General features: G+C 39.3%; 19 non-coding genes across 19 annotated transcripts; all 19 read right to left on the bottom strand.

Annotated features, from left to right (window-relative positions):
* Window positions 1-1,748: 1,748 nt before the first annotated feature.
* On the bottom strand, window positions 1,749-1,867 carry LOC141306968 (5S ribosomal RNA). The gene has a single exon (XR_012345923.1). It is a non-coding gene; the product is annotated as a 5S ribosomal RNA (ribosomal RNA).
* Window positions 1,868-1,951: 84 nt separating this feature from the next.
* On the bottom strand, window positions 1,952-2,070 carry LOC141308174 (5S ribosomal RNA). Its single transcript, XR_012347096.1, has one exon. It is a non-coding gene; the product is annotated as a 5S ribosomal RNA (ribosomal RNA).
* Window positions 2,071-2,154: 84 nt separating this feature from the next.
* Window positions 2,155-2,273, bottom strand: LOC141308252 (5S ribosomal RNA). The gene has a single exon (XR_012347174.1). It is a non-coding gene; the product is annotated as a 5S ribosomal RNA (ribosomal RNA).
* Window positions 2,274-5,354: 3,081 nt separating this feature from the next.
* On the bottom strand, window positions 5,355-5,473 carry LOC141306969 (5S ribosomal RNA). The gene has a single exon (XR_012345924.1). It is a non-coding gene; the product is annotated as a 5S ribosomal RNA (ribosomal RNA).
* An 84-nt stretch (window positions 5,474-5,557) lies between these two features.
* LOC141308175 (5S ribosomal RNA) lies at window positions 5,558-5,676 on the bottom strand. The gene has a single exon (XR_012347097.1). It is a non-coding gene; the product is annotated as a 5S ribosomal RNA (ribosomal RNA).
* Window positions 5,677-5,760: 84 nt separating this feature from the next.
* LOC141307142 (5S ribosomal RNA) lies at window positions 5,761-5,879 on the bottom strand. The gene has a single exon (XR_012346096.1). It is a non-coding gene; the product is annotated as a 5S ribosomal RNA (ribosomal RNA).
* Window positions 5,880-8,929: 3,050 nt separating this feature from the next.
* LOC141307100 (5S ribosomal RNA) lies at window positions 8,930-9,048 on the bottom strand. Its single transcript, XR_012346055.1, has one exon. It is a non-coding gene; the product is annotated as a 5S ribosomal RNA (ribosomal RNA).
* An 84-nt stretch (window positions 9,049-9,132) lies between these two features.
* On the bottom strand, window positions 9,133-9,251 carry LOC141308213 (5S ribosomal RNA). Its single transcript, XR_012347136.1, has one exon. It is a non-coding gene; the product is annotated as a 5S ribosomal RNA (ribosomal RNA).
* Window positions 9,252-9,335: 84 nt separating this feature from the next.
* Window positions 9,336-9,454, bottom strand: LOC141308253 (5S ribosomal RNA). The gene has a single exon (XR_012347175.1). It is a non-coding gene; the product is annotated as a 5S ribosomal RNA (ribosomal RNA).
* A 3,829-nt stretch (window positions 9,455-13,283) lies between these two features.
* On the bottom strand, window positions 13,284-13,402 carry LOC141307101 (5S ribosomal RNA). Its single transcript, XR_012346056.1, has one exon. It is a non-coding gene; the product is annotated as a 5S ribosomal RNA (ribosomal RNA).
* An 84-nt stretch (window positions 13,403-13,486) lies between these two features.
* LOC141308216 (5S ribosomal RNA) lies at window positions 13,487-13,605 on the bottom strand. The gene has a single exon (XR_012347138.1). It is a non-coding gene; the product is annotated as a 5S ribosomal RNA (ribosomal RNA).
* Window positions 13,606-13,689: 84 nt separating this feature from the next.
* On the bottom strand, window positions 13,690-13,808 carry LOC141308254 (5S ribosomal RNA). Its single transcript, XR_012347177.1, has one exon. It is a non-coding gene; the product is annotated as a 5S ribosomal RNA (ribosomal RNA).
* A 3,081-nt stretch (window positions 13,809-16,889) lies between these two features.
* On the bottom strand, window positions 16,890-17,008 carry LOC141306970 (5S ribosomal RNA). The gene has a single exon (XR_012345926.1). It is a non-coding gene; the product is annotated as a 5S ribosomal RNA (ribosomal RNA).
* Window positions 17,009-17,092: 84 nt separating this feature from the next.
* On the bottom strand, window positions 17,093-17,211 carry LOC141308176 (5S ribosomal RNA). The gene has a single exon (XR_012347098.1). It is a non-coding gene; the product is annotated as a 5S ribosomal RNA (ribosomal RNA).
* Window positions 17,212-17,295: 84 nt separating this feature from the next.
* Window positions 17,296-17,414, bottom strand: LOC141307143 (5S ribosomal RNA). Its single transcript, XR_012346097.1, has one exon. It is a non-coding gene; the product is annotated as a 5S ribosomal RNA (ribosomal RNA).
* Window positions 17,415-19,025: 1,611 nt separating this feature from the next.
* LOC141306495 (5S ribosomal RNA) lies at window positions 19,026-19,144 on the bottom strand. The gene has a single exon (XR_012345454.1). It is a non-coding gene; the product is annotated as a 5S ribosomal RNA (ribosomal RNA).
* Window positions 19,145-19,228: 84 nt separating this feature from the next.
* LOC141307102 (5S ribosomal RNA) lies at window positions 19,229-19,347 on the bottom strand. Its single transcript, XR_012346058.1, has one exon. It is a non-coding gene; the product is annotated as a 5S ribosomal RNA (ribosomal RNA).
* Window positions 19,348-19,431: 84 nt separating this feature from the next.
* Window positions 19,432-19,550, bottom strand: LOC141308217 (5S ribosomal RNA). The gene has a single exon (XR_012347139.1). It is a non-coding gene; the product is annotated as a 5S ribosomal RNA (ribosomal RNA).
* An 84-nt stretch (window positions 19,551-19,634) lies between these two features.
* Window positions 19,635-19,753, bottom strand: LOC141308255 (5S ribosomal RNA). The gene has a single exon (XR_012347178.1). It is a non-coding gene; the product is annotated as a 5S ribosomal RNA (ribosomal RNA).
* Window positions 19,754-20,000: the final 247 nt, after the last annotated feature.

The raw sequence follows: 20,000 nt of genomic DNA on the forward strand, positions 1-20,000 counted from the left end.
GTCACATGACAGGCCAACCATCCATTTATGAAAGACACATACACTTAAAATGTTAAGAGTAATAAAATGGCCTAAAAAACATGTAAAACACTTAAAACACTATAATACATTTAAATGATTGTAATAAATAGAGCGGTAAAACACGTCTTTCTAAAAACCAGCATATTATATAAATAGTGAAGAAAAGGCAAAAGCTTACAGCACCTGAAATCTATTTGAACCAATCTTCTTTTATGTCTCTTTCTTTTAACCACTAGTCATCTCTCACAGTTAAATCTGACCCCATTTTAGGCTTGTAACTCGGCTGATTACAGCACCTGGTACTCCCTGGCGGTCTCCCATCCAAGTGTAACAATCGGCCTTATCAGCCGAGTTACAAGACTAAAATGGGGTCAGATTTAACTGTGAGAGATGACTAGTGGTTAAAAGAATGAGACAAAAGAAGATTGGTTCAAATAGATTTGGTGTATTTACAAGGTTCACATAAAAGACTTTAAAACAACACGATAAAACTAGGTAAACTCTGTTAAAAGAATACAGTTCATTTGTCCAAACCCTAAAACAGTCCAAGAATCCCAGTGTGTTGATAAGTCCAACGTGAGTGTCCACCAGTGCATGTACAATCAACAGAAAGTTTAATCCAAAGTTTGCAGGTGGTGAATGGAAAGGTGAGCTCTAAGATTAGCAACTCCTCAATCCAACAGTTTGGTGACTGTCCGTTGTTTGTAATGCTGCTCTCTTATGCAGTTCTACTTCCTGCTTCCTGTCATGTGTCTAGTCACATGACAGGCCAACCATCCATTTATGAAAGACACATACACTTAAAATGTTAAGAGTAATAAAATGGCCTAAAAAACATGTAAAACACTTAAAACTCTATAATACATTTAAATGATTGTAATAAATAGAGCGGTAAAACACGTCTTTCTAAAAACCAGCATATTATATAAATAGTGAAGAAAAGGCAAAAGCTTACAGCACCTGAAATCTATTTGAACCAATCTTCTTTTATGTCTCTTTCTTTTAACCACTAGTCATCTCTCACAGTTAAATCTGACCCCATTTTAGTCTTGTAACTCGGCTGATTACAGCACCTGGTACTCCCTGGCGGTCTCCCATCCAAGTGTAACAATCGGCCTTATCAGCCGAGTTACAAGACTAAAATGGGATCAGATTTAACTGTGAGAGATGACTAGTGGTTAAAAGAATGAGACATAAAAGAAGATTGGTTTAAATAGATTTGGTGTATTTACAAGGTTCACATAAAAGACTTTAAAACAACACGATAAAACTAGGTAAACTCTGTTAAAAGAATACAGTTCATTTGTCCATACCCTAAAACAGTCCAAGAATCCCAGTGTGTTGATAAGTCCAACGTGAGTGTCCACCAGTGCATGTACAATCAACAGAAAGTTTAATCCAAAGTTTGCAGGTGGTGAATGGAAAGGTGAGCTCTAAGATTAGCAACTCCTCAATCCAACAGTTTGGTGACTGTCCGTTGTTTGTAATGCTGCTCTCTTATGCAGTTCTACTTCCTGCTTCCTGTCATGTGTCTAGTCACATAACAGGCCAACCATCCATTTATGAAAGACACATACACTTAAAATGTTAAGAGTAATAAAATGGCCTAAAAAACATGTAAAACACTTAAAACTCTATAATACATTTAAATGATTGTAATAAATAGAGCGCTAAAACACGTCTTTCTAAAAGCCAGCATATTATATAAATAGTGAAGAAAAGGCAAAAGCTTACAGCACCTGGTATTCCCAGGCGGTCTCCCATCCAAGTACTAAACAGGCCCGACGCGGCTTAGCTTCCGAGATCAGACGAGATCGGGCGCTCTCAGCGCGGTATGGCCGTAAGCGAGGATTGCTCCAAAAAGTGGGCTATTTAAAGATCAGCCTCCGTAAAAGCCAGCATATTATATAAATAGTGAAGAAAAGGCAAAAGCTTACAGCACCTGGTATTCCCAGGCGGTCTCCCAACCAAGTACTAACCAGGCCCGACGCTGCTTAGCTTCCGAGATCAGACGAGATCGGGCGCTCTCAGCGCGGTATGGCCGTAAGCGAGGGTTGCTCCAAAAAGTGGGCTATTTAAAGATCAGCCTCCGTAAAAGCCAGCATATTATATAAATAGTGAAGAAAAGGCAAAAGCTTACAGCACCTGGTATTCCCAGGCGGTCTCCCACCCAAGTACTAACCAGGCCCGACGCTGCTTAGCTTCCGAGATCAGACGAGATCGGGCGCTCTCAGCGCGGTATGGCCATAAGCAATGGCTGCTCCAAAAAGTGGGCTATTTAAAGATCAGCCTCCGTAATAGCCAGCATATTATATAAATAGTGAAGAAAAGGCAAAAGCTTACAGCACCTGGTATTTCCTGGCGGTCTCCAATCCAAGTGTAACAATCGGCCTTATCAGCCGAGTTACAAGACTAAAATGGGGTCAGATTTAACTGTGAGAGATGACTAGTGGTTAAAAGAATGAGACAAAAGAAGATTGGTTCAAATAGATTTGGTGTATTTATAAGGTTCACATAAAAGACTTTAAAACAACACGATAAAACTAGGTAAACTCTGTTAAAAGAATACAGTTCATTTGTCCAAACCCTAAAACAGTCCAAGAATCCCAGTGTGTTGATAAGTCCAACGTGAGTGTCCACCAGTGCATGTACAATCAACAGAAAGTTTAATCCAAAGTTTGCAGGTGGTGAATGGAAAGGTGAGCTCTAAGATTAGCAACTCCTCAATCCAACAGTTTGGTGACTGTCCGTTGTTTGTAATGCTGCTCTCTTATGCAGTTCTACTTCCTGCTTCCTGTCATGTGTCTAGTCACATGACAGGCCAACCATCCATTTATGAAAGACACATACACTTAAAATGTTAAGAGTAATAAAATGGCCTAAAAAACATGTAAAACACTTAAAACTCTATAATACATTTAAATGATTGTAATAAATAGAGCGGTAAAACACGTCTTTCTAAAAACCAGCATATTATATAAATAGTGAAGAAAAGGCAAAAGCTTACAGCACCTGAAATCTATTTGAACCAATCTTCTTTTATGTCTCTTTCTTTTAACCACTAGTCATCTCTCACAGTTAAATCTGACCCCATTTTAGTCTTGTAACTCGGCTGATTACAGCACCTGGTACTCCCTGGCGGTCTCCCATCCAAGTGTAACAATCGGCCTTATCAGCTGAGTTACAAGACTAAAATGGGGTCAGATTTAACTGTGAGAGATGACTAGTGGTTAAAATAATGAGACAAAATAAGATTGTTTCAAATAGATTTGGTGTATTTACAAGGTTCACATAAAAGACTTTAAAACAACACGATAAAACTAGGTAAACTCTGTTAAAAGAATACAGTTAATTTGTCCAAACCCTAAAAAAGTCCAAGAATCCCAGTGTGTTGATAAGTCCAACGTGAGTGTCCACCAGTGCATGTACAATCAACAGAAAGTTTAATCCAAAGTTTGCAGGTGGTGAATGGAAAGGTGAGCTCTAAGATTAGCAACTCCTCAATCCAACAGTTTGGTGACTGTCCGTTGTTTGTAATGCTGCTCTCTTATGCAGTTCTACTTCCTGCTTCCTGTCATGTGTCTAGTCACATGACAGGCCAACCATCCATTTATGAAAGACACATACACTTAAAATGTTAAGAGTAATAAAATGGCCTAAAAAACATGTAAAACACTTAAAACACTATAATACATTTAAATGATTGTAATAAATAGAGCGGTAAAACACGTCTTTCTAAAAACCAGCATATTATATAAATAGTGAAGAAAAGGCAAAAGCTTACAGCACCTGAAATCTATTTGAACCAATCTTCTTTTATGTCTCTTTCTTTTAACCACTAGTCATCTCTCACAGTTAAATCTGACCCCATTTTAGGCTTGTAACTCGGCTGATTACAGCACCTGGTACTCCCTGGCGGTCTCCCATCCAAGTGTAACAATCGGCCTTATCAGCCGAGTTACAAGACTAAAATGGGGTCAGATTTAACTGTGAGAGATGACTAGTGGTTAAAAGAATGAGACAAAAGAAGATTGGTTCAAATAGATTTGGTGTATTTACAAGGTTCACATAAAAGACTTTAAAACAACACGATAAAACTAGGTAAACTCTGTTAAAAGAATACAGTTCATTTGTCCAAACCCTAAAACAGTCCAAGAATCCCAGTGTGTTGATAAGTCCAACGTGAGTGTCCACCAGTGCATGTACAATCAACAGAAAGTTTAATCCAAAGTTTGCAGGTGGTGAATGGAAAGGTGAGCTCTAAGATTAGCAACTCCTCAATCCAACAGTTTGGTGACTGTCCGTTGTTTGTAATGCTGCTCTCTTATGCAGTTCTACTTCCTGCTTCCTGTCATGTGTCTAGTCACATGACAGGCCAACCATCCATTTATGAAAGACACATACACTTAAAATGTTAAGAGTAATAAAATGGCCTAAAAAACATGTAAAACACTTAAAACTCTATAATACATTTAAATGATTGTAATAAATAGAGCGGTAAAACACGTCTTTCTAAAAACCAGCATATTATATAAATAGTGAAGAAAAGGCAAAAGCTTACAGCACCTGAAATCTATTTGAACCAATCTTCTTTTATGTCTCTTTCTTTTAACCACTAGTCATCTCTCACAGTTAAATCTGACCCCATTTTAGTCTTGTAACTCGGCTGATTACAGCACCTGGTACTCCCTGGCGGTCTCCCATCCAAGTGTAACAATCGGCCTTATCAGCCGAGTTACAAGACTAAAATGGGATCAGATTTAACTGTGAGAGATGACTAGTGGTTAAAAGAATGAGACATAAAAGAAGATTGGTTTAAATAGATTTGGTGTATTTACAAGGTTCACATAAAAGACTTTAAAACAACACGATAAAACTAGGTAAACTCTGTTAAAAGAATACAGTTCATTTGTCCATACCCTAAAACAGTCCAAGAATCCCAGTGTGTTGATAAGTCCAACGTGAGTGTCCACCAGTGCATGTACAATCAACAGAAAGTTTAATCCAAAGTTTGCAGGTGGTGAATGGAAAGGTGAGCTCTAAGATTAGCAACTCCTCAATCCAACAGTTTGGTGACTGTCCGTTGTTTGTAATGCTGCTCTCTTATGCAGTTCTACTTCCTGCTTCCTGTCATGTGTCTAGTCACATAACAGGCCAACCATCCATTTATGAAAGACACATACACTTAAAATGTTAAGAGTAATAAAATGGCCTAAAAAACATGTAAAACACTTAAAACTCTATAATACATTTAAATGATTGTAATAAATAGAGCGCTAAAACACGTCTTTCTAAAAGCCAGCATATTATATAAATAGTGAAGAAAAGGCAAAAGCTTACAGCACCTGGTATTCCCAGGCGGTCTCCCATCCAAGTACTAAACAGGCCCGACGCGGCTTAGCTTCCGAGATCAGACGAGATCGGGCGCTCTCAGCGCGGTATGGCCGTAAGCGAGGATTGCTCCAAAAAGTGGGCTATTTAAAGATCAGCCTCCGTAAAAGCCAGCATATTATATAAATAGTGAAGAAAAGGCAAAAGCTTACAGCACCTGGTATTCCCAGGCGGTCTCCCAACCAAGTACTAACCAGGCCCGACGCTGCTTAGCTTCCGAGATCAGACGAGATCGGGCGCTCTCAGCGCGGTATGGCCGTAAGCGAGGGTTGCTCCAAAAAGTGGGCTATTTAAAGATCAGCCTCCGTAAAAGCCAGCATATTATATAAATAGTGAAGAAAAGGCAAAAGCTTACAGCACCTGGTATTGCCAGGCGGTCTCCCACCCAAGTACTAACCAGGCCCGACGCTGCTTAGCTTCCGAGATCAGACGAGATCGGGCGCTCTCAGCGCGGTATGGCCGTAAGCGAGGGTTGCTCCAAAAAGTGGGCTATTTAAAGGTCAGCCTCCGTAAAAGCCAGCATATTATATAAATAGTGAAGAAAAGGCAAAAGCTTACAGCACCTGGTATTTCCTGGCGGTCTCCAATCCAAGTGTAACAATCGGCCTTATCAGCCGAGTTACAAGACTAAAATGGGGTCAGATTTAACTGTGAGAGATGACTAGTGGTTAAAAGAATGAGACAAAAGAAGATTGGTTCAAATAGATTTGGTGTATTTACAAGGTTCACATAAAAGACTTTAAAACAACACGATAAAACTAGGTAAACTCTGTTAAAAGAATACAGTTCATTTGTCCAAACCCTAAAACAGTCCAAGAATCCCAGTGTGTTGATAAGTCCAACGTGAGTGTCCACCAGTGCATGTACAATCAACAGAAAGTTTAATCCAAAGTTTGCAGGTGGTGAATGGAAAGGTGAGCTCTAAGATTAGCAACTCCTAAATCCAACAGTTTGGTGACTGTCCGTTGTTTGTAATGCTGCTCTCTTATGCAGTTCTACTTCCTGCTTCCTGTCATGTGTCTAGTCACATGACAGGCCAACCATCCATTTATGAAAGACACATACACTTAAAATGTTAAGAGTAATAAAATGGCCTAAAAAACATGTAAAACACTTAAAACTCTATAATACATTTAAATGATTGTAATAAATAGAGCGGTAAAACACGTCTTTCTAAAAACCAGCATATTATATAAATAGTGAAGAAAAGGCAAAAGCTTACAGCACCTGAAATCTATTTGAACCAATCTTCTTTTATGTCTCTTTCTTTTAACCACTAGTCATCTCTCACAGTTAAATCTGACCCCATTTTAGTCTTGTAACTCGGCTGATTACAGCACCTGGTACTCCCTGGCGGTCTCCCATCCAAGTGTAACAATCGGCCTTATCAGCTGAGTTACAAGACTAAAATGGGGTCAGATTTAACTGTGAGAGATGACTAGTGGTTAAAATAATGAGACAAAAGAAGATTGGTTCAAATAGATTTGGTGTATTTACAAGGTTCACATAAAAGACTTTAAAACAACACGATAAAACTAGGTAAACTCTGTTAAAAGAATACAGTTCATTTGTCCAAACCCTAAAACAGTCCAAGAATCCCAGTGTGTTGATAAGTCCAACGTGAGTGTCCACCAGTGCATGTACAATCAACAGAAAGTTTAATCCAAAGTTTGCAGGTGGTGAATGGAAAGGTGAGCTCTAAGATTAGCAACTCCTCAATCCAACAGTTTGGTGACTGTCCGTTGTTTGTAATGCTGCTCTCTTATGCAGTTCTACTTCCTGCTTCCTGTCATGTGTCTAGTCACATGACAGGCCAACCATCCATTTATGAAAGACACATACACTTAAAATGTTAAGAGTAATAAAATGGCCTAAAAAACATGTAAAACACTTAAAACACTATAATACATTTAAATGATTGTAATAAATAGAGCGGTAAAACACGTCTTTCTAAAAACCAGCATATTATATAAATATTGAAGAAAAGGCAAAAGCTTACAGCACCTGAAATCTATTTGAACCAATCTTCTTTTATGTCTCTTTCTTTTAACCACTAGTCATCTCTCACAGTTAAATCTGACCCCATTTTAGGCTTGTAACTCGGCTGATTACAGCACCTGGTACTCCCTGGCGGTCTCCCATCCAAGTGTAACAATCGGCCTTATCAGCCGAGTTACAAGACTAAAATGGGGTCAGATTTAACTGTGAGAGATGACTAGTGGTTAAAAGAATGAGACAAAAGAAGATTGGTTCAAATAGATTTGGTGTATTTACAAGGTTCACATAAAAGACTTTAAAACAACACGATAAAACTAGGTAAACTCTGTTAAAAGAATACAGTTCATTTGTCCATACCCTAAAACAGTCCAAGAATCCCAGTGTGTTGATAAGTCCAACGTGAGTGTCCACCAGTGCATGTACAATCCACAGAAAGTTTAATCCAAAGTTTGCAGGTGGTGAATGGAAAGGTGAGCTCTAAGATTAGCAACTCCTCAATCCAACAGTTTGGTGACTGTCCGTTGTTTGTAATGCTGCTCTCTTATGCAGTTCTACTTCCTGCTTCCTGTCATGTGTCTAGTCACATGACAGGCCAACCATCCATTTATGAAAGACACATACACTTAAAATGTTAAGAGTAATAAAATGGCCTAAAAAACATGTAAAACACTTAAAACTCTATAATACATTTAAATGATTGTAATAAATAGAGCGCTAAAACACGTCTTTCTAAAAGCCAGCATATTATATAAATAGTGAAGAAAAGGCAAAAGCTTACAGCACCTGGTATTTCCTGGCGGTCTCCAATCCAAGTGTAACAATCGGCCTTATCAGCCGAGTTACAAGACTAAAATGGGGTCAGATTTAACTGTGAGAGATGACTAGTGGTTAAAAGAATGAGACAAAAGAAGATTGGTTCAAATAGATTTGGTGTATTTACAAGGTTCACATAAAAGACTTTAAAACAACACGATAAAACTAGGTAAACTCTGTTAAAAGAATACAGTTCATTTGTCCAAACCCTAAAACAGTCCAAGAATCCCAGTGTGTTGATAAGTCCAACGTGAGTGTCCACCAGTGCATGTACAATCAACAGAAAGTTTAATCCAAAGTTTGCAGGTGGTGAATGGAAAGGTGAGCTCTAAGATTAGCAACTCCTCAATCCAACAGTTTGGTGACTGTCCGTTGTTTGTAATGCTGCTCTCTTATGCAGTTCTACTTCTTGCTTCCTGTCATGTGTCTAGTCACATAACAGGCCAACCATCCATTTATGAAAGACACATACACTTAAAATGTTAAGAGTAATAAAATGGCCTAAAAAACATGTAAAACACTTAAAACTCTATAATACATTTAAATGATTGTAATAAATAGAGCGCTAAAACACGTCTTTCTAAAAGCCAGCATATTATATAAATAGTGTATGGCCGTAAGCGAGGATTGCTCCAAAAAGTGGGCTATTTAAAGATCAGCCTCCGTAAAAGCCAGCATATTATATAAATAGTGAAGAAAAGGCAAAAGCTTACAGCACCTGGTATTCCCAGCAGGTCTCCCATCCAAGTACTAACCAGGCCCCACGCGGCTTAGCTTCCGAGATCAGACGAGATCGGGCGCTCTCAGCGCGGTATGGCCGTAAGCGAGGATTGCTCCAAAAAGTGGGCTATTTAAAGATCAGCCTCCGTAAAAGCCAGCATATTATATAAATAGTGAAGAAAAGGCAAAAGCTTACAGCACCTGGTATTCCCAGGCGGTCTCCCATCCAAGTACTAACCAGGCCCGACGCTGCTTAGCTTCCGAGATCAGACGAGATCGGGCACTCTCAGCGCGGTATGGCCGTAAGCGAGGGTTGCTCCAAAAAGTGGGCTATTTAAAGATCAGCCTCCGTAAAAGCCAGCATATTATATAAATAGTGAAGAAAAGGCAAAAGCTTACAGCACCTGGTATTCCCAGGCGGTCTCCCACCCAAGTACTAACCAGGCCCGACGCTGCTTAGCTTCCGAGATCAGACGAGATCGGGCGCTCTCAGCGCGGTATGGCCATAAGCGATGGCTGCTCCAAAAAGTGGGCTATTTAAAGATCAGCCTCCGTAAAAGCCAGCATATTATATAAATAGTGAAGAAAAGGCAAAAGCTTACAGCACCTGGTATTTCCTGGCGGTCTCCAATCCAAGTGTAACAATCGGCCTTATCAGGCGAGTTACAAGACTAAAATGGGGTCAGATTTAACTGTGAGAGATGACTAGTGGTTAAAAGAATGAGACAAAAGAAGATTGGTTCAAATAGATTTGGTATATTTATAAGGTTCACATAAAAGACTTTAAAACAACACGATAAAACTAGGTAAACTCTGTTAAAAGAATACAGTTCATTTGTCCAAACCCTAAAACAGTCCAAGAATCCCAGTGTGTTGATAAGTCCAACGTGAGTGTCCACCAGTGCATGTACAATCAACAGAAAGTTTAATCCAAAGTTTGCAGGTGGTGAATGGAAAGGTGAGCTCTAAGATTAGCAACTCCTCAATCCAACAGTTTGGTGACTGTCCGTTGTTTGTAATGCTGCTCTCTTATGCAGTTCTACTTCCTGCTTCCTGTCATGTGTCTAGTCACATGACAGGCCAACCATCCATTTATGAAAGACACATACACTTAAAATGTTAAGAGTAATAAAATGGCCTAAAAAACATGTAAAACACTTAAAACTCTATAATACATTTAAATGATTGTAATAAATAGAGCGGTAAAACACGTCTTTCTAAAAACCAGCATATTATATAAATAGTGAAGAAAAGGCAAAAGCTTACAGCACCTGAAATCTATTTGAACCAATCTTCTTTTATGTCTCTTTCTTTTAACCACTAGTCATCTCTCACAGTTAAATCTGACCCCATTTTAGTCTTGTAACTCGGCTGATTACAGCACCTGGTACTCCCTGGCGGTCTCCCATCCAAGTGTAACAATCGGCCTTATCAGCTGAGTTACAAGACTAAAATGGGGTCAGATTTAACTGTGAGAGATGACTAGTGGTTAAAATAATGAGACAAAATAAGATTGTTTCAAATAGATTTGGTGTATTTACAAGGTTCACATAAAAGACTTTAAAACAACACGATAAAACTAGGTAAACTCTGTTAAAAGAATACAGTTAATTTGTCCAAACCCTAAAAAAGTCCAAGAATCCCAGTGTGTTGATAAGTCCAACGTGAGTGTCCACCAGTGCATGTACAATCAACAGAAAGTTTAATCCAAAGTTTGCAGGTGGTGAATGGAAAGGTGAGCTCTAAGATTAGCAACTCCTCAATCCAACAGTTTGGTGACTGTCCGTTGTTTGTAATGCTGCTCTCTTATGCAGTTCTACTTCCTGCTTCCTGTCATGTGTCTAGTCACATGACAGGCCAACCATCCATTTATGAAAGACACATACACTTAAAATGTTAAGAGTAATAAAATGGCCTAAAAAACATGTAAAACACTTAAAACACTATAATACATTTAAATGATTGTAATAAATAGAGCGGTAAAACACGTCTTTCTAAAAACCAGCATATTATATAAATAGTGAAGAAAAGGCAAAAGCTTACAGCACCTGAAATCTATTTGAACCAATCTTCTTTTATGTCTCTTTCTTTTAACCACTAGTCATCTCTCACAGTTAAATCTGACCCCATTTTAGGCTTGTAACTCGGCTGATTACAGCACCTGGTACTCCCTGGCGGTCTCCCATCCAAGTGTAACAATCGGCCTTATCAGCCGAGTTACAAGACTAAAATGGGGTCAGATTTAACTGTGAGAGATGACTAGTGGTTAAAAGAATGAGACAAAAGAAGATTGGTTCAAATAGATTTGGTGTATTTACAAGGTTCACATAAAAGACTTTAAAACAACACGATAAAACTAGGTAAACTCTGTTAAAAGAATACAGTTCATTTGTCCAAACCCTAAAACAGTCCAAGAATCCCAGTGTGTTGATAAGTCCAACGTGAGTGTCCACCAGTGCATGTACAATCAACAGAAAGTTTAATCCAAAATTTGCAGGTGGTGAATGGAAAGGTGAGCTCTAAGATTAGCAACTCCTCAATCCAACAGTTTGGTGACTGTCCGTTGTTTGTAATGCTGCTCTCTTATGCAGTTCTACTTCCTGCTTCCTGTCATGTGTCTAGTCACATGACAGGCCAACCATCCATTTATGAAAGACACATACACTTAAAATGTTAAGAGTAATAAAATGGCCTAAAAAACATGTAAAACACTTAAAACTCTATAATACATTTAAATGATTGTAATAAATAGAGCGGTAAAACACGTCTTTCTAAAAACCAGCATATTATATAAATAGTGAAGAAAAGGCAAAAGCTTACAGCACCTGAAATCTATTTGAACCAATCTTCTTTTATGTCTCTTTCTTTTAACCACTAGTCATCTCTCACAGTTAAATCTGACCCCATTTTAGTCTTGTAACTCGGCTGATTACAGCACCTGGTACTCCCTGGCGGTCTCCCATCCAAGTGTAACAATCGGCCTTATCAGCCGAGTTACAAGACTAAAATGGGATCAGATTTAACTGTGAGAGATGACTAGTGGTTAAAAGAATGAGACATAAAAGAAGATTGGTTTAAATAGATTTGGTGTATTTACAAGGTTCACATAAAAGACTTTAAAACAACACGATAAAACTAGGTAAACTCTGTTAAAAGAATACAGTTCATTTGTCCATACCCTAAAACAGTCCAAGAATCCCAGTGTGTTGATAAGTCCAACGTGAGTGTCCACCAGTGCATGTACAATCAACAGAAAGTTTAATCCAAAGTTTGCAGGTGGTGAATGGAAAGGTGAGCTCTAAGATTAGCAACTCCTCAATCCAACAGTTTGGTGACTGTCCGTTGTTTGTAATGCTGCTCTCTTATGCAGTTCTACTTCCTGCTTCCTGTCATGTGTCTAGTCACATGACAGGCCAACCATCCATTTATGAAAGACACATACACTTAAAATGTTAAGAGTAATAAAATGGCCTAAAAAACATGTAAAACACTTAAAACTCTATAATACATTTAAATGATTGTAATAAATAGAGCGCTAAAACACGTCTTTCTAAAAGCCAGCATATTATATAAATAGTGAAGAAAAGGCAAAAGCTTACAGCACCTGGTATTTCCTGGCGGTCTCCAATCCAAGTGTAACAATCGGCCTTATCAGCCGAGTTACAAGACTAAAATGGGGTCAGATTTAACTGTGAGAGATGACTAGTGGTTAAAAGAATGAGACAAAAGAAGATTGGTTCAAATAGATTTGGTGTATTTACAAGGTTCACATAAAAGACTTTAAAACAACACGATAAAACTAGGTAAACTCTGTTAAAAGAATACAGTTCATTTGTCCAAACCCTAAAACAGTCCAAGAATCCCAGTGTGTTGATAAGTCCAACGTGAGTGTCCACCAGTGCATGTACAATCAACAGAAAGTTTAATCCAAAGTTTGCAGGTGGTGAATGGAAAGGTGAGCTCTAAGATTAGCAACTCCTCAATCCAACAGTTTGGTGACTGTCCGTTGTTTGTAATGCTGCTCTCTTATGCAGTTCTACTTCTTGCTTCCTGTCATGTGTCTAGTCACATAACAGGCCAACCATCCATTTATGAAAGACACATACACTTAAAATGTTAAGAGTAATAAAATGGCCTAAAAAACATGTAAAACACTTAAAACTCTATAATACATTTAAATGATTGTAATAAATAGAGCGCTAAAACACGTCTTTCTAAAAGCCAGCATATTATATAAATAGTGTATGGCCGTAAGCGAGGATTGCTCCAAAAAGTGGGCTATTTAAAGATCAGCCTCCGTAAAAGCCAGCATATTATATAAATAGTGAAGAAAAGGCAAAAGCTTACAGCACCTGGTATTCCCAGCAGGTCTCCCATCCAAGTACTAACCAGGCCCCACGCGGCTTAGCTTCCGAGATCAGACGAGATCGGGCGCTCTCAGCGCGGTATGGCCGTAAGCGAGGATTGCTCCAAAAAGTGGGCTATTTAAAGATCAGCCTCCGTAAAAGCCAGCATATTATATAAATAGTGAAGAAAAGGCAAAAGCTTACAGCACCTGGTATTCCCAGGCGGTCTCCCATCCAAGTACTAACCAGGCCCGACGCTGCTTAGCTTCCGAGATCAGACGAGATCGGGCACTCTCAGCGCGGTATGGCCGTAAGCGAGGGTTGCTCCAAAAAGTGGGCTATTTAAAGATCAGCCTCCGTAAAAGCCAGCATATTATATAAATAGTGAAGAAAAGGCAAAAGCTTACAGCACCTGGTATTCCCAGGCGGTCTCCCACCCAAGTACTAACCAGGCCCGACGCTGCTTAGCTTCCGAGATCAGACGAGATCGGGCGCTCTCAGCGCGGTATGGCCATAAGCGATGGCTGCTCCAAAAAGTGGGCTATTTAAAGATCAGCCTCCGTAAAAGCCAGCATATTATATAAATAGTGAAGAAAAGGCAAAAGCTTACAGCACCTGGTATTTCCTGGCGGTCTCCAATCCAAGTGTAACAATCGGCCTTATCAGCCGAGTTACAAGACTAAAATGGGGTCAGATTTAACTGTGAGAGATGACTAGTGGTTAAAAGAATGAGACAAAAGAAGATTGGTTCAAATAGATTTGGTATATTTATAAGGTTCACATAAAAGACTTTAAAACAACACGATAAAACTAGGTAAACTCTGTTAAAAGAATACAGTTCATTTGTCCAAACCCTAAAACAGTCCAAGAATCCCAGTGTGTTGATAAGTCCAACGTGAGTGTCCACCAGTGCATGTACAATCAACAGAAAGTTTAATCCAAAGTTTGCAGGTGGTGAATGGAAAGGTGAGCTCTAAGATTAGCAACTCCTCAATCCAACAGTTTGGTGACTGTCCGTTGTTTGTAATGCTGCTCTCTTATGCAGTTCTACTTCCTGCTTCCTGTCATGTGTCTAGTCACATGACAGGCCAACCATCCATTTATGAAAGACACATACACTTAAAATGTTAAGAGTAATAAAATGGCCTAAAAAACATGTAAAACACTTAAAACTCTATAATACATTTAAATGATTGTAATAAATAGAGCGGTAAAACACGTCTTTCTAAAAACCAGCATATTATATAAATAGTGAAGAAAAGGCAAAAGCTTACAGCACCTGAAATCTATTTGAACCAATCTTCTTTTATGTCTCTTTCTTTTAACCACTAGTCATCTCTCACAGTTAAATCTGACCCCATTTTAGTCTTGTAACTCGGCTGATTACAGCACCTGGTACTCCCTGGCGGTCTCCCATCCAAGTGTAACAATCGGCCTTATCAGCTGAGTTACAAGACTAAAATGGGGTCAGATTTAACTGTGAGAGATGACTAGTGGTTAAAATAATGAGACAAAATAAGATTGTTTCAAATAGATTTGGTGTATTTACAAGGTTCACATAAAAGACTTTAAAACAACACGATAAAACTAGGTAAACTCTGTTAAAAGAATACAGTTAATTTGTCCAAACCCTAAAAAAGTCCAAGAATCCCAGTGTGTTGATAAGTCCAACGTGAGTGTCCACCAGTGCATGTACAATCAACAGAAAGTTTAATCCAAAGTTTGCAGGTGGTGAATGGAAAGGTGAGCTCTAAGATTAGCAACTCCTCAATCCAACAGTTTGGTGACTGTCCGTTGTTTGTAATGCTGCTCTCTTATGCAGTTCTACTTCCTGCTTCCTGTCATGTGTCTAGTCACATGACAGGCCAACCATCCATTTATGAAAGACACATACACTTAAAATGTTAAGAGTAATAAAATGGCCTAAAAAACATGTAAAACACTTAAAACACTATAATACATTTAAATGATTGTAATAAATAGAGCGGTAAAACACGTCTTTCTAAAAACCAGCATATTATATAAATAGTGAAGAAAAGGCAAAAGCTTACAGCACCTGAAATCTATTTGAACCAATCTTCTTTTATGTCTCTTTCTTTTAACCACTAGTCATCTCTCACAGTTAAATCTGACCCCATTTTAGGCTTGTAACTCGGCTGATTACAGCACCTGGTACTCCCTGGCGGTCTCCCATCCAAGTGTAACAATCGGCCTTATCAGCCGAGTTACAAGACTAAAATGGGGTCAGATTTAACTGTGAGAGATGACTAGTGGTTAAAAGAATGAGACAAAAGAAGATTGGTTCAAATAGATTTGGTGTATTTACAAGGTTCACATAAAAGACTTTAAAACAACACGATAAAACTAGGTAAACTCTGTTAAAAGAATACAGTTCATTTGTCCAAACCCTAAAACAGTCCAAGAATCCCAGTGTGTTGATAAGTCCAACGTGAGTGTCCACCAGTGCATGTACAATCAACAGAAAGTTTAATCCAAAATTTGCAGGTGGTGAATGGAAAGGTGAGCTCTAAGATTAGCAACTCCTCAATCCAACAGTTTGGTGACTGTCCGTTGTTTGTAATGCTGCTCTCTTATGCAGTTCTACTTCCTGCTTCCTGTCATGTGTCTAGTCACATGACAGGCCAACCATCCATTTATGAAAGACACATACACTTAAAATGTTAAGAGTAATAAAATGGCCTAAAAAACATGTAAAACACTTAAAACTCTATAATACATTTAAATGATTGTAATAAATAGAGCGGTAAAACACGTCTTTCTAAAAACCAGCATATTATATAAATAGTGAAGAAAAGGCAAAAGCTTACAGCACCTGAAATCTATTTGAACCAATCTTCTTTTATGTCTCTTTCTTTTAACCACTAGTCATCTCTCACAGTTAAATCTGACCCCATTTTAGTCTTGTAACTCGGCTGATTACAGCACCTGGTACTCCCTGGCGGTCTCCCATCCAAGTGTAACAATCGGCCTTATCAGCCGAGTTACAAGACTAAAATGGGATCAGATTTAACTGTGAGAGATGACTAGTGGTTAAAAGAATGAGACATAAAAGAAGATTGGTTTAAATAGATTTGGTGTATTTACAAGGTTCACATAAAAGACTTTAAAACAACACGATAAAACTAGGTAAACTCTGTTAAAAGAATACAGTTCATTTGTCCATACCCTAAAACAGTCCAAGAATCCCAGTGTGTTGATAAGTCCAACGTGAGTGTCCACCAGTGCATGTACAATCAACAGAAAGTTTAATCCAAAGTTTGCAGGTGGTGAATGGAAAGGTGAGCTCTAAGATTAGCAACTCCTCAATCCAACAGTTTGGTGACTGTCCGTTGTTTGTAATGCTGCTCTCTTATGCAGTTCTACTTCCTGCTTCCTGTCATGTGTCTAGTCACATAACAGGCCAACCATCCATTTATGAAAGACACATACACTTAAAATGTTAAGAGTAATAAAATGGCCTAAAAAACATGTAAAACACTTAAAACTCTATAATACATTTAAATGATTGTAATAAATAGAGCGCTAAAACACGTCTTTCTAAAAGCCAGCATATTATATAAATAGTGAAGAAAAGGCAAAAGCTTACAGCACCTGGTATTCCCAGGCGGTCTCCCATCCAAGTACTAAACAGGCCCGACGCGGCTTAGCTTCCGAGATCAGACGAGATCGGGCGCTCTCAGCGCGGTATGGCCGTAAGCGAGGATTGCTCCAAAAAGTGGGCTATTTAAAGATCAGCCTCCGTAAAAGCCAGCATATTATATAAATAGTGAAGAAAAGGCAAAAGCTTACAGCACCTGGTATTCCCAGGCGGTCTCCCAACCAAGTACTAACCAGGCCCGACGCTGCTTAGCTTCCGAGATCAGACGAGATCGGGCGCTCTCAGCGCGGTATGGCCGTAAGCGAGGGTTGCTCCAAAAAGTGGGCTATTTAAAGATCAGCCTCCGTAAAAGCCAGCATATTATATAAATAGTGAAGAAAAGGCAAAAGCTTACAGCACCTGGTATTGCCAGGCGGTCTCCCACCCAAGTACTAACCAGGCCCGACGCTGCTTAGCTTCCGAGATCAGACGAGATCGGGCGCTCTCAGCGCGGTATGGCCGTAAGCGAGGGTTGCTCCAAAAAGTGGGCTATTTAAAGGTCAGCCTCCGTAAAAGCCAGCATATTATATAAATAGTGAAGAAAAGGCAAAAGCTTACAGCACCTGGTATTTCCTGGCGGTCTCCAATCCAAGTGTAACAATCGGCCTTATCAGCCGAGTTACAAGACTAAAATGGGGTCAGATTTAACTGTGAGAGATGACTAGTGGTTAAAAGAATGAGACAAAAGAAGATTGGTTCAAATAGATTTGGTGTATTTACAAGGTTCACATAAAAGACTTTAAAACAACACGATAAAACTAGGTAAACTCTGTTAAAAGAATACAGTTCATTTGTCCAAACCCTAAAACAGTCCAAGAATCCCAGTGTGTTGATAAGTCCAACGTGAGTGTCCACCAGTGCATGTACAATCAACAGAAAGTTTAATCCAAAGTTTGCAGGTGGTGAATGGAAAGGTGAGCTCTAAGATTAGCAACTCCTAAATCCAACAGTTTGGTGACTGTCCGTTGTTTGTAATGCTGCTCTCTTATGCAGTTCTACTTCCTGCTTCCTGTCATGTGTCTAGTCACATGACAGGCCAACCATCCATTTATGAAAGACACATACACTTAAAATGTTAAGAGTAATAAAATGGCCTAAAAAACATGTAAAACACTTAAAACTCTATAATACATTTAAATGATTGTAATAAATAGAGCGGTAAAACACGTCTTTCTAAAAACCAGCATATTATATAAATAGTGAAGAAAAGGCAAAAGCTTACAGCACCTGAAATCTATTTGAACCAATCTTCTTTTATGTCTCTTTCTTTTAACCACTAGTCATCTCTCACAGTTAAATCTGACCCCATTTTAGTCTTGTAACTCGGCTGATTACAGCACCTGGTACTCCCTGGCGGTCTCCCATCCAAGTGTAACAATCGGCCTTATCAGCCGAGTTACAAGACTAAAATGGGATCAGATTTAACTGTGAGAGATGACTAGTGGTTAAAAGAATGAGACATAAAAGAAGATTGGTTTAAATAGATTTGGTGTATTTACAAGGTTCACATAAAAGACTTTAAAACAACACGATAAAACTAGGTAAACTCTGTTAAAAGAATACAGTTCATTTGTCCATACCCTAAAACAGTCCAAGAATCCCAGTGTGTTGATAAGTCCAACGTGAGTGTCCACCAGTGCATGTACAATCAACAGAAAGTTTAATCCAAAGTTTGCAGGTGGTGAATGGAAAGGTGAGCTCTAAGATTAGCAACTCCTCAATCCAACAGTTTGGTGACTGTCCGTTGTTTGTAATGCTGCTCTCTTATGCAGTTCTACTTCCTGCTTCCTGTCATGTGTCTAGTCACATAACAGGCCAACCATCCATTTATGAAAGACACATACACTAAAAATGTTAAGAGTAATAAAATGGCCTAAAAAACATGTAAAACACTTAAAACTCTATAATACATTTAAATGATTGTAATAAATAGAGCGCTAAAACACGTCTTTCTAAAAGCCAGCATATTATATAAATAGTGTATGGCCGTAAGCGAGGATTGCTCCAAAAAGTGGGCTATTTAAAGATCAGCCTCCGTAAAAGCCAGCATATTATATAAATAGTGAAGAAAAGGCAAAAGCTTACAGCACCTGGTATTCCCAGGAGGTCTCCCATCCAAGTACTAACCAGGCCCCACGCGGCTTAGCTTCCGAGATCAGACGAGATCGGGCGCTCTCAGCGCGGTATGGCCGTAAGCGAGGATTGCTCCAAAAAGTGGGCTATTTAAAGATCAGCCTCCGTAAAAGCCAGCATATTATATAAATAGTGAAGAAAAGGCAAAAGCTTACAGCACCTGGTATTCCCAGCAGGTCTCCCATCCAAGTACTAACCAGGCCCCACGCGGCTTAGCTTCCGAGATCAGACGAGATCGGGCGCTCTCAGCGCGGTATGGCCGTAAGCGAGGATTGCTCCAAAAAGTGGGCTATTTAAAGATCAGCCTCCGTAAAAGCCAGCATATTATATAAATAGTGAAGAAAAGGCAAAAGCTTACAGCACCTGGTATTCCCAGGCGGTCTCCCATCCAAGTACTAACCAGGCCCGACGCTGCTTAGCTTCCGAGATCAGACGAGATCGGGCACTCTCAGCGCGGTATGGCCGTAAGCGAGGGTTGCTCCAAAAAGTGGGCTATTTAAAGATCAGCCTCCGTAAAAGCCAGCATATTATATAAATAGTGAAGAAAAGGCAAAAGCTTACAGCACCTGGTATTCCCAGGCGGTCTCCCACCCAAGTACTAACCAGGCCCGACGCTGCTTAGCTTCCGAGATCAGACGAGATCGGGCGCTCTCAGCGCGGTATGGCCATAAGCGATGGCTGCTCCAAAAAGTGGGCTATTTAAAGATCAGCCTCCGTAAAAGCCAGCATATTATATAAATAGTGAAGAAAAGGCAAAAGCTTACAGCACCTGGTATTTCCTGGCGGTCTCCAATCCAAGTGTAACAATCGGCCTTATCAGCCGAGTTACAAGACTAAAATGGGGTCAGATTTAACTGTGAGAGATGACTAGTGGTTAAAAGAATGAGACAAAAGAAGATTGGTTCAAATAGATTTGGTAT

This window comes from Garra rufa, unplaced genomic scaffold (genome assembly GCF_049309525.1).
Source record: "Garra rufa unplaced genomic scaffold, GarRuf1.0 hap1_unplaced_002, whole genome shotgun sequence".
NCBI lineage: Eukaryota > Metazoa > Chordata > Actinopteri > Cypriniformes > Cyprinidae > Garra > Garra rufa.